Genomic DNA, 14,131 nt, shown 5'->3' with positions numbered 1-14,131 from the left:
GACACAGCTTGGACACCCTGTTGTAGGAGAAGAGGACGCAAGACTGGAGCGTGCTGCACTCGCGGGCACATGCTCCAACATTACTACTGTCGGGGACCTCGGACACCTGGCTATCTGAACACTTGTAGCCCTCAATGTCAAGATATCTCAAGTATCTGTACCTGTCTGTGACGGAGGTGCAGGACACTTCACAAATACAAGCCAGCAAAACCAAGATTTTCACAAAACATTCAATCATCGTTATCGAAATGAGTAGCTTTTCTTCAAACAAATTAGCAAATTCTTCATGCATGAAAAGTCCAAATAGTCTGAACAGACAAAGGCATGAAGAACTGTGAGGCTGAGTTTGAGTTTATCAAAGGTAAGGTCGACGTATTAATGATTAAAATTAATGGTCAACGCCCTCTGTACATGACAAGAGAACGCAGAATGAACAAAACGTGCACACACCTTATTTGTCTTTGTACCCAAGCATTCAAATTCAGTTGATACGGGTTTTAAATTCATGCACCCAGAGCCATATTACTCACGTATTCTTGTCCGAGTAAATACCTCCCTCTGAAGAATATTTGCTCATCGATGAAATAAAAGCGTCTAAAAATTCTTCGATCTTTAAAAGCCCGGAGCCTAAATATTAAGTAAACAATCAAATGAATAATATTATGGTGTTGATGATGTTAAACACGATATGACATGTATTCCAGTATCACTATAATAAATTGTGAAGAAAGAAGTACAAGTAAAACACTTTGGTCAAATGAAGACACAGACAATAATCTATTGATATGTTTTGCTATGGATTATGATAGTCTGTTTGCAGTAAAAACGTACCGATGAATTTCACTTTAAACAAAAAGGTATATCAAATAAAATGAAATTATTATTACGAATCGTCATAATTTTATCTTGCCAATTGAACATTTAAATCTCAGAATTTTATTCATGTTAGGATAAAAGTTGCTGAACAAACGATCATACATTGAAATCGCTACCATTGGTCTGTATAACAAAGGGGTAAGCGCAGTAGTTAGAACAGTGAAACAAATGCACGTGGGGTTCGTGATGAGCGTTAACTTAGACCAACTCTACTTGTTCTCGGTGTTTCATTTAATGTGCATACCCCCATGTAATACAAACAATACAAGCGATTTGAAACTATATATGATCTTTTGTTAAACAACTTTTATCCTAAGATGAATAAAATTCTGAGATTTTAATGCTCATTTGGCAAGGTAAAATTATGAGGATTCGCAATCATAATTCCACTTTGTTCGATTTACTTTTTTGTTTAAATTAAAATTCATCGGTACGTTTTCACTGCAAACAGACTATAAACCTCCAGAGGAAAATATAGCAATAGAATAGGTTTTTGGTGTTGCTATCCACTAACGTTCTTGAGCAACATATTTCATATCGGCAACTCTTAACTAGGATCTTTCATTAGTGTTAACATAAATTGGGAAGTAAATGAATGCATCGATCTTGCATGTGAAGGTTGGTATGTGTCTACATATTCCTTTGGAAAAGTGTCTATTGTATCCAAATAGCTATAGTATTTAGCATAGCAAATTTATATACACATGGAAAAATTCAACGCAACACTTATGCATTTTTTAACCCACATACTGCCATGTATATTCATATCATAAAATAATGTTTGTTTGTATGATTATTGCGGACCCTTCGCGAACCATACATTGATTTTCATGCTCGTGCTCCGATCAAAGGCGATGCTGTGAATAATGGTAACATATTGATGCCAGGAAAAATACTGCGCTTTTCAATACTTTTTTCCGTGTCTATGAAACATGATACACCAAGGCGGATGATCATTGTAATTGATTGTATTGATTTGGACCTTCCCTTCGGCACACACTGGGAGCGTGTAGCAACTTAACCACAACAGAGCCACGTTTCACAAATGAATTGAGCAATAAGAACATCGTACTTCCCATACTTTATAAAGACTTACAAGTGAGTGAGTTTGATTTTACGCCGCACTCAGCAACATTCCAGCTATATGGCGGCGGCCTGTAAATAATCGAGTCTGGACCAGACAATCCAGTGATCAACACCATTGAGCGTTGATCTACGCAATTGGGATCTGATGACAAGTGTCAACCAACTCAGCGAGTCTGACAACCCGATCCCATTGGTCGTCTCTTACGACAAGCATGGGGTACTGAAAACCAATTCTAACCCGGACCTTCACAGGTTTCTAGACATACAACAATGATATCTCTAAGTCTGATTTGTGGAACGGACCAGGTTCATGTCCAACACGGTTAGTGGGGAGTGTCATAGACAGCAGTTCAATAAACCAATCAGAATCTATATCTCAGAAAATTGACCTTCGCTATTCATGACAAACTTGAGTTACGTAAAATATCACAGATATACATATGTTGAAGGACGCAACGGGCTCTTATCTGCATTTGTTGTGTCCTCGATTCATGTTTCCAATTAAACATTGCTTCACATTGATCTGTATTGCTTGTTTGCACACTGTTCACAAATACACAATGACACATAATCGAACTTATCGAACGGACAAAGCCTCTTAAAAATCAGGTTCTCACATATCATTGATTACTTGGGTAAATAGCATAAAATGGAAACGGAAGTAAACCATTTCCATCGATCGTCTCCTTAGTGTGTCACCATGTCAACATGCTTGTGTATGTCTGTTTGAAAGCTGGTATTAAGCACCCTGTGCATAATGATATAACATCATAGATATTCCATAAAGCCAAAGCAATGACCAATCAGGTTGGAGTATAAGTGGTAAAGTTTTGTTCGTCTATTTGTTGTTTAACGCCACACCAAGCAATATCCAAGCTTAATGAGGGCGATCTGTAAATAATCTAGTCTGATCCACACTATCCAGTGATTGACATCATGAGCATCGATGTACGTAATACCCCCTTCACACTTGAGCCGGAATGCCGTCCTGGAAATTCGAACTGCATTCTAAAACTTCTTACTCCATTCCGAATGCACTCCAACTATTCGTGTCAATTCTTGTAACATGCCCGAATGTTTTGAACATGTTCAAAACTTTCGAGGTACATTCGAAGTGGAAAAATATCGAACTGTATTTGAAGTGCGTTCTAACTGCATTCTAAGTAGTCTTACTGCATCCTAACTGCATTCTAAGTATTCTGAACGTATTCGAGGGAGAATCGAAAAGGCAAGCCACTTCAAATCGTGCAAGAATGTCCTGAATGCGCCTCGAATGTACTTCGATTGCTGGTGGAATTTAGGTGGAATACTCCTCAAACGTATCGGAATATTTCGATTGCACTTTGAATAGAGCTCGAATGTACATCGAATGCACCTCGAATACAGTCAGAACGTCTCGAATGCTCTTCAAATAAGCCCTGGAGTCATCAGAACACCGCCGAATCCCTTAAAAACGTCACTGAAACTTCATTCACACCTTCAAGCTGCGCAAGTTGTCTCCAGCCTCCTGGCACCACGTTGTGCTGCTCATCTTCCTCATCCACCATACCATTGTGGAGATTAGGATAACGAGTCCTCATCATCTGTGCAGGCAGACACAGTATTCAATGATGTCCTTCACAACGGAAGGCTTTGGCAGCATGGTGGTGAGGAGGATTTGCCAACTGTGTGCCATGATTTCAAATGCATTTTCCAATACCCGTGGGCCCCGACTGATCCTGTCGTTGTTGATTCTCTCGTCTCTCTGGAGAGTCATATGACCATACGGTTTCATCAAAAAGGCTCTTAATCCAAAGGCATCATCTCCCAGAATAAAGCATGGCATACGCTAGTCATCTTGTGGTAAGGAGAACGGATCAGGAAATCCTATGCTCCCATCTTCAAGACAATCCTTGAGCTCGCACTTGTTGGAGATCTGAGCATCAGACATACTTCCGTAAGCACCAACGTACGCCCACAAGAGCCATTTGGACCACAGAAAAGAAGTTGTGGTACAGTGAGCTGCCCTTGGCAGGTTTCCTAATGGCCACATGTTTGTCATCTAAAGCTCCTACGGCATGAGGTATATTCCACCTGTTTCTGAATCCCTTTTCAATGGGTGTCCATTCTTCTGGAGTGGTAGGGCAGATGATAACCTCATCCTTGTATTCCCCACAATGACCTTACATACTTCTGAGATGATCAGGCTGATTGTGTTCCTTGCCACGCGGAAGCTGTACATGATGCTGGGGTATCACCTGATACCAGGTACCTCAATGTGATGGCAAGCCTCAAGCCTGTAGGTTGCACCTTTCTCATATATGTATCCTGCTTCTGTATTCTTGGTCCAACTTTCTGCACCAACTCATCAAACATGACAGGCTCCATCCTAAGGTAGTTGAAGAATGACTGCCTGTCCCCAACTCTGAGCTCTTCCATCAGTCTTGTGTAATGTCAAACAGCCTCCTCCTTTCCTCTGTCAGCCATGGTCTGGTCTGGAATCTCCTGGGTCTTCTCCTGTTTTTTTCCACATCTCTTTCAATCTGGGCTTGCTGGAGGACAGCAATCGGGAGCACCGCAACATGGTCCAGGTGGTCCATACTCTATGGGAGTTGGGCAGTGACTGATGAATAGTCCAGATTCAAACGGTTTTTATACCCCATCGTGGAAAATTCCGGCAGCATTCTTCATGCATACCGGACATGCGTGTTACATTCTAAGTGCATTTGAAGGACATTTGAAATATTCGAGCTGCATTCTGTTTAAATTCTTTAACATTCGACCCATATTCGGGGGCCATGCCAAGAAGGTTCTGAATGCATTCTATGTAAATTCGTGCAGCATTCGAGGTACGTTCCAACTGAAAATCGAGTGCTATTCACGCAGCAATCGAACCGGACTCGTACTGCAGTCGAAATTCATTTTAAGTATTCTTAGTGTATTCTAACGCGTTCTAGTTATTCCTACTGTATTCCGATTCATTCGAACTGCATTCGTGATCTAGTACATTTGGAATGAGTATGAATAATTCGAGCCGGGTTTGAAGTGCGTTCTAAGTATTCCAACAGCATTCTTACAAAGCTTGAACAAAATTGTTTATTTAAAAATTCTCTCCCGAATGCGGTTCGAATTTTGGAAAAAAATATTCTAGCTGATTCTCCTTAATTCCTGTCAATTCGAAATAAGTGTGAAGGACCCTTAATTGGGATACTAGGTAATATATTCACCAAGTCAGCGAGCCTGAGTTCACAAGAATAGATTTGTTTAAACAAAACACACTCATATAACCGCAACAAACAGACAAGCTGTTATGGTATATAAAACATTTTTTTGTTAAACTTTATCTCAACGATCGGATAATCATCCGTTTAACTTTATCCAAATACACATACATTGCTAAATGTTTTTCGTTTGTATAAGTCCCATCTGTTTGATTCGGGTTGCTTACTCTAATTGTTACTGCAATAACTCTTGCAGTCGTTTTCTACCTGTCCAATTGTCACTGCAAATTACAGCAAGTTACTGATTCACACGCTTTTATGGAAGCCTTCTACAGCTTCACTGTTGGTGAAGTATATGTGATTTTAATGATGATTCAATCACTTCAAGCCAGGAACTTATTCTGCCCTTGATCGGTCCCTCACAGATATAAGTTAATGTTTACAATGAATTTGAATGGCCAGTGCAGGATAACCTCTTTAAAAGCTATCACCTCCCTATTGTACGAGATGCTATGAAACCAGATGATGATGTTATTTTGTTTGAAACGCCATATATTGAAGAAATAATACCTGACAGTTTCAGAAATGTACCAGATGCCTTCCTTTCAACCCGTGAAGATCCGGGGTTAGAATTGATCTTCAATAACCCAGAGGCGATCGGGTGGTCAAGCTCCCTGATTTGGTTGACAAATGTCATCGGTTCCCAGTTGCGTAGATCAATGCTCTTGCTGTTGATCACTGGTTTTATTCTGGTCCAGACTCGATTATTTACAGACCGCTGCCATATGGCTGGAATATTGCTGTGTGAGGCGTAAAACAAAACTCAGTACTCACTCAGTCCTATTGTCTTCAGGCCAACTGAATGAAATTGCTAAGGTTAAACCAAACAATTCCTAAGTCCTCTGTAAATCGTCATATTCATAAACCACTGTTTAACAATGACTGCACGGACATATAGGACGAAATAAAAAGATGTTTTCGTCGATATTCCGCTGTGGATAACTTTAACAATGTTAGAATGACTGGGTCAAGGCACCGCACGATGTTCTTGCTAACAAAATATACGCCAATCTTGTATGAACTAAGTCTCAGAAATAATTAACATACACTTATGTTAAGGCATGAAACACATCACAAAGAAATATAAATGTTCAAGATCCGCTGTTCACCATTTTAAAGAAATAACAAAAGTATTCACTTCTGAAATTGCAAATAAACTTGGTGAAACTCTAACCAAGCATCCTTCACTGCTTAATTGTGTCCCTTATTTTCTGAGATATAAGATAAACAGGAAAAGACAGACGTCTAGTTTTACTCTTATAACAATGAAATTTCCATTGAAACGTTTTAATTACATCAGCTAAATACATTTCTTGAGGGGCTTATGATACTGCCTTGGGCATAATGCCAGTATAGTCCTTTTTCCAAAACCTGGTGGGATCACATAGATCAATCACATTATAGACCCATATCTTTAACTACCTGTGTCTTTAAACCATGACGCGAATGCTAATAATAGATTAATCTGATGTTTGGAAAAAAACACCTAATTAAAAAACATGCACTATGTGAACGTGCAGCTGATCCGACATGACGCGGATTACGCCACATCCAATGTCACGGACTGGGCGAGATGACATCATCTGTTTCCCATTCACTTATTAAATGGCAAGAAGAAACCCATTCTTCTGAGAGGCAGCACCAGTCACAAGCCATGTGATAAAGACCGATAAATCCTTCTTCTTCCACACAATGATTGAAAGTCCTGCTACAGGGAATACTGCTGCCGAATTCCAAGATGCCAACTTAGACAGAGAATTTCTAAGATCGATGAAATGACGCGAATGGTAATTAATAGATTAATCTAATGTTTGGGGAAAAAACACCTAATTAAAAACATCCAATATGTTTTACGGAAAAATTCGAAGTAGTATTGATCATTTAGATCAGTTAATTACACAGGGTATGTCATGACCGAGTAGGTAGAATCGTATCTGGATCATTACAATCAGGATGAAGGGGTTCCACAAGACAGCATGTTCTTTGTTACTTTATACGTTGTAATTATGAGTCTCGCAAAGGTTTCAAGTGATTCAGTAAATGAATCACTAATATACGTCAACGATTTTAACATTTTATTGTCGACGTAAAAATACCATTGAGAGTTACAAATTTTCCTCTATAAAAAGTCACATATGGTTCCTTGAAAACGGGTTGAAATTATTTAAATTAAAACAAATTGTATATATTTCTGCATATATTTTGAATTGCATCATTGTAAAGTTGTAAAGGGGGTTGGGGTGGGACAACTTTTTCGGTCTTTGTTGTGATTACCACTTAACTTTAATTTATATACCGTTAGCCAAATGCATGAAGGCACTCGGTTTGTTGACATATATTTCTAAATATAGATGGGGAAGGGATCAAACAACCACCTTGCACTTATACAGGCCACTGAACTTTGATAACAGTTCCTTCGTATATGGTGTGGCATGTCAAAATCATTTTTAAAAATTGGATACTAACCAGGATCAAGGCATGAGGCTTTGCCATGAAACCTTTACAAGATGTCCTCTTCTTTGCCTGTATGAGGATGTACATGAGCCATTCCTTTAAAAGCGCCCACTGAAGTTTTCCTTACAAAGCATTACAAAAGTATTCCAATCAATCAAATTCGTCTTTTGACGGCGTATTTACTGTCTTGTCACGAGAATGACAAAAGACTCTCCACAAGGCTGTATGACAAAAGGGATTATTTCAACTTCCCAACAAGTATTTGCCACTGATATGGCAATGTCCCCCGCCGCTAAAGAATGGAATATCTATATTTACTACTTTTTATTTTTTGGTCACATACAAGATGCCTGAAATGACTGGTGTCTGCATAATTACCCAATGTAGGCTGTCAACATACTTGGAAACATTGGGTGCAATGTTTTATGAGATATCGCCTTTAAAAAGCGGTCAAAGTATCGTGGTGACCTTGAAGATAAGGTCAAGGTCACCCAAATAAACTGGTATCTGTGTCATATTCCAATGTATACTGTCACCAAATTTTAAGACATTGGGTACAACAGTCCATGAGATGCCGTGTTAACAAGAGTTAAAAGCGTGCAAAGTGTCTTGGTGACCTTGAACATAAGGTCAATGTCACCAAAATAAACTGGTGTCTGCGTAATCCCCAATGTAGGCTGTCACCATATTTGAAGACATTGGGTACAACAGTTCATGAGATATCGTGCTAACAAGAGTTTGAAAAGTGGTCAAAGTGTCGTTGTGACCTTGAAATTAAGGTCAAGGTCACCCAAATCGACTGGTGTCTGCGTAATCCCCCAATGTAGGCTGTCACCAAATTTGAAAACATTGGATACAACAGTTCATGAGATATTGCGTTAACAAGAATTGGGACCTACGGACGGACGGACGGACGGACGCCGCTGAATACATAGTCCCCCGTTCCGCGTTGCGGCGGGGGACAATAATCAACTTTTCTTTCATGTCGAGCAATATTCCAGCCTTTAGTGTTTACATTGCACATCTTCTGTAATTACAATATCCTGCTTGTCAGTGTCAAAGCAGTAAAGAATCTTTTTGGTAAAGTTAATTCTCATTTAATATATGCCTTTTAAAAGAAATAGATCTCATTCATATAGTTTAATGTACAAAGTGATGTATCTACCGTTACAGGTGCAGATTTATACATAGATTTAATGGTTGTGTACCCAAAACGTGGCATGGTGGCGAGTTCATAATTGGCATTGACTTGGATGTTGGCTAAATGAGCAAATGTCATGCAGCTGATCCGACATGACGCGGATTACGTCACATCCACTGTCACGGACTGGGTGAGATGTTTCCCATTTCCCTATTCTGGCACACAATGATTCAAAGTACTGCTACATGGAATATTGCTGCCGAATTCCAAGTTAGACAGACAGTTTCTAAGATCGATATTCGTATGAAATATATTGCCGTTGGCGTGTTCTACAGGTGTGTATATTATGTTGCATTGGACTATCAAAGCCTGGTTTCATAGGTCTAATGCGGTACTAGGACTTTAGTCCTGCCCCACAACGCTACGCTGTTCAAAATTGCCTCTGGGTACCCGTTGAAATAAGTCGTGAGACTATTAACTGCCTAACAGGCAACTTGGGTTATCTAGAGTAATAATGATCAGAGTGTGCGTTTAAGCAGGATATCTAGTGTGGATAAGGCGCGTTATAAATATTCTTATTATGTTTTACAGATTAAAGATGAAAATGCAGCAGAGAGGGTTCGGGTGATCCTGGCACAGTCAGGCTGGTAAGGCTTATCATCAGCTCAGGGCCCTCGCCCCCTCTACACGCAGCCCAGACAGCGAATGGGACTTCTCCCAGGAAACACTGCCTAGTCGAACCCACCAAGAACTTTCCGGAGAATATGAAGGCTCCCCAACACTGCAGCCTTCTGCATTACCCAGAGTGTCAGAAGGCTTGTGCTCCCGGTGGAGAACCCGGGCACACTCCTGATCTGCGCCAAGAGATCAGGAGGTATCAAACCAAGGGCACCGAGAACAATTGGGATGCAAGCGAGACATTTCAAAGGCGAGGTCCGCTTATTTACCATGCCTTTCCTGAATCTTGTCACATTGCTGTCAAAAGGGACAGAAAATTAAATGATATAAATAATTTCACTGGCTTTATCAAAAAGGACAAGATCAGATTTGTTGGCAGGAATTCTTCTGAGGCTGTTTATGGGCTTGTTCCACAGAAGTTTGAAAGCATCATTTTCCATGACGCCCTCGACATGTTCAGGGTCGTAACATGGATGAACCTTGGAGTCAAAGCCACAGGCATGGCGAAGACGGTAGTAAAAGCAACGAGCCATGCCATGCCATCATGTCTCTTAAGATATGCTGTTTGTGCCAAGGAAGGGCATCCACTAACAAGGTGTTGGACAGTCTCTGTAAATTCATTACACAGTCGACATTTCATATTGATAGTTTCCTTAAGAATCACATTTTGGCGATTACGAGTGGGAAGTGACTGGTCCGGAGCAACAAAAAGGAAGCCCTCAGTTTCACATTTGAGACCAGCCGACTTCATCCAGGCGAAGGAGTCGGTGGAATTGCTATTCTGTTCCAAACACTGCATGTACACACGATGCAATGGCTTCTCAGAAAACTTCTCCACAAAAGACCGACTCTGGGCAGACTTGGTGAAGGACTTCACCTGGTTTACTCCCATCGCTGTACCGTCCAGTAATACATCGCCATCAGCAAAATCAACCTCAAATTTCAGATTCTGTCCAACAACCTTGGCACGCTTAAAATAGCTGTGGAATTCTTTGCTTTCATCATGAGTCTTCACATGCATCACCAGAGGATCATCTGATAAATAAATATGTGCAAAAGTACACAAAAGAATTCTATCATGAAGAGCCTCCACATTAATCAAACCCCCACCTCCAGAATTGATTGGCATGTATAAACGGTTGAGAGAGGAACGAGGGTGGTGGGCTCTGTTATCAGACATGATCCTTCTGGTCAGGCGGTCAAGACTCTGAATGTCTTGTTTTGTCCAATCAACTACTCCAAAGGAATAGGTGAGGACTGGCACAGCAAAAGTATTGGTGGCCTTGACGTTGTTTCGAGCATTTAGGCTCTGAGCTCCAGATTTCTTTAAGCGATATTTGTACTCGGCCCGAAGTTTGTCTTGAATTTAAGCATTCTGGAGCTTGTCTCGAACTTGCATTCCAAGATAGGTGTAGGCCTGATCTTCCACAATTGCAAGATGCTCAATAACTCCTCCCCCCTGTAACTTGACCGATCCACCATTAAATGAAGAGCATTACATTTGTTGAGTCCAAATGTCATGCCAATATCATTAGAAAAGGACTCGACAAGGAGAACCTGTTCTTTCAAATTGGTATCTCCTTTGGCAAGGAGCTCGATGTCATCCATGTAAAGAAGATGAGGAAGCGCTGTTGGGGATCTGTGTTGAGGAGGTCCGGGAAGGTATCCCTCCTCTCTGTTGAGCAGAAAGCTCAAAGTATTTAGAGACAAACAAAAATGCAAAGGACTGAAGGAGTCCCCCTGAAAAATTCCCCTTCTAATTGGAATAGATTCCGAAGTCTGCACCTGCCCTTGCGAGTACATCTCAAGTTGAGGCGACCAGCAACTCATTAAAAGACTTGAATAAATCAAGTAGTCGCTCCGGGAGGTCAATACAACGAAGAGACTTCAGAATCCATTCATGAGGGACAGAGTCATATGCTTTTTTGTAGTCAATCCAGCGCAAGGAGAGGTTGCGGTGATATGTTTTAGCCTCTTCCAAAATCATTTTCTGTACAAGAAGTTGATCCTTGCACCCCCAACATCCCTTTCTCGCTCCCTTCTGCTCTCTCTATAACTTATATCATTAGCAGAGCAGTATGATGATCGAGGTTTGTCAAACACCCAGTGAATAATTTGTATTGTGTATTTAAACATGTGATAGGGCGGAAGTTTTGGGGATCAGTCAAGTCTCCTTTCTTGGGGAGGAGTATCGTGTGACCTTTGCAGAACCACGGAGGAACATCAACTGTGTCCACGAGAGTACTGAAGCAGTGAAGTAATGGTGTTTGGACACAGGGGAACAGTTTCCAGTACCGGTTTCAAATGCCATCAGGCCCTGGAGCTGTATTAGATTTGGACTTTTTGATAACACTTCTCAGGCAATCTGGTGAGATGTAGCATACAAACGACCTAGTTACTTTCTCATGCATTGCATGGTCATAATCACGGACCCATGGTGCCTCAAGGTTACAGTCGCCGGGTACAGACCACAACTGTTTCCAGAACCTTTCATTGGCATCCATGGGAGGCCGCTTATCATGCTCACCATCACCGTTTGTTTTAAGTTGCCTGTAGAAGTGTTTTTCATTATTTCTAAAACTGTTTATTCTGTTTGATGAATTTATTTTTATTTTTTCTTTCTTTTAGTCCAAACCTTTATTTTGGCCTTAAGGGAATCGACAATGTGGGGAAGTATTTTTTCTTTTGTTGTCTTATACTGTAATTTTAATTTTCTCCAAATTGACTTTTGTCGTTTAGACACGGGACTCCCTGATGATCATAACTTCAGGCAAAGCTCTATCCAGGAAATGTATCTTCTAGTTTTTGTTAATTGTACTTGAAACCGGGTTTTCCTTCGTATATTGTTCTTAGGACTGGATGTGTTTTCTTTGGAAACTGTGTGAAGTTCCTCCTAGGTTCGAGCGGCAGCATAGACACAACAATTCACTTCATGTAACGAACAGTCCACAGAAAGTTTCATAGAAATAATATCATTTAATAAATTAATTTCATTTTGGGAAAAGATTCAGTTGTTTGTTTAATTGGCCTCCGTATGTCAGATATTTCATCATAAATAGAATGAAACAAAATATACACAGGATTTTCGGAAAGATCTGCAACTGAGGAAGAGGAAGAGAAAGAGTGAGGTTCCGAAATTTCGGGGCCAATTGGCTCTACGCCGGAAGAGTTTCCATCAGGAAGAGGAGACGCGGTTAAGAGAAGAGAAGAGGAAGAGGTTAACGCGGACGAGCATCAGAAGTTTTGGGTCTGCTGCCACATGAGCATTCTGTTCATGCAAAGGCTCCTGACGGGCACCAGTTGTGGGTTGAACTGGCTCACGGGGCATGAGATTTTTAAGCCGCCGGAATTGATCTCGGAGATTTTGCTCCGTCAGGAAAGCATACATGGGCATGGCATTGTCCCAATGCAGCTTAAGCGACTTGCCGTTTATGCATGGATTATCAGGCCATCCTGTCGCTTTCGCACACACTAGTAGTGTGGTTTTGAGATGGTTTGACCAAGATAGTCTTGATCGGGTGCTGTGTCTTCCCCTGGGGCAAGTCCCATCTCCAGTGTGGTTGGTTTGACTACCGGAGGAAGGCTGACTGGGCTGCGGAGTTGAAAGATGGTTTGCTCCTTGTTTGTCTGTCCCAGTGAAAAAACAGCTTTAGGGGGGTCAGCCCTACCTGGGTGATGTACGTTCAGTTCAGGGAATATAATCCCCCTATCTAGGCCCACCACGGAGAGGCGTACATCATCAGGCCCTTCTCATTATTCTTATTATCATTGTTAAAGGACAGATTTTCTTTAAGACGTTAGACAAATATGAAGGAAACAGTCCGCGTCGATGCCAAAACGCCTTAATCATATTGACATCCATTTCGAAATATGGTTTTGTGCCAAACGTAATGCACTGAATCAGAAACAGCTGTTCCATTGTATCAACAGCAATTTATCGATTAAATCTTGAAACATTTAAATTATGTATAGATTCTCACAGATTTCTGAATCTGTTTCTACATCTGTGGTCACCACGATACTGCAAAGATACAAGCCAATACTTTCCCATGGCATCACTTCGACGTGTGTGATTACAGTGAGAGGCTGTAGACGTGCCACCAAACCAGTACCATGCAATAAAAGAACCAACCGTAGTGATACACCAGTAGAGTGATTATGAAAAGGGACTTAACAAATCCAATAATGATACGTGATCCCTTTATCCGGATGTGCTATGGTGTTGAGTTTTATGTCTATAATTTGATTAAGGTGCAAGATCTCGTTCACGGGTGTTGAGGGAGAATATCTTCTGTCACCCAGGATCTCCACTAACTAAAGTTTGTTCTCAATGGGGAACTGGTGGACAGTCTGAGACTGTTGATGAGTGCCATCGTATCCCAGTTTAACAGATCTATACGGATTGTGTCCATACCTGCCTTTTCATGTCTAGATTATGTCCAGATCGCCGACATAGAGCTGGATTATTGCCGAGCGTGGCATCAAACAACAAAGAACTATTCAAGAAAATCTTTCTACGGCTAAAGAAATTGTTGATGTTTTATTCATACAGTCTTTCTAATATTAATTCGACACTTCTGGATTTCGGTTTGGAGGTTTCGGGTTATTTATTCAAGAGTAACTTGTTATGCCTAAC

The sequence above is a fragment of the Haliotis rubra genome, unplaced genomic scaffold (genome assembly GCF_003918875.1).
Source record: "Haliotis rubra isolate DU_JTF1 unplaced genomic scaffold, ASM391887v1 Scf41, whole genome shotgun sequence".
Lineage (NCBI taxonomy): Eukaryota > Metazoa > Mollusca > Gastropoda > Lepetellida > Haliotidae > Haliotis > Haliotis rubra.
The sequence above is the reverse complement of the archived record's forward strand: the minus strand, read 5'-3'. Positions refer to the sequence as shown.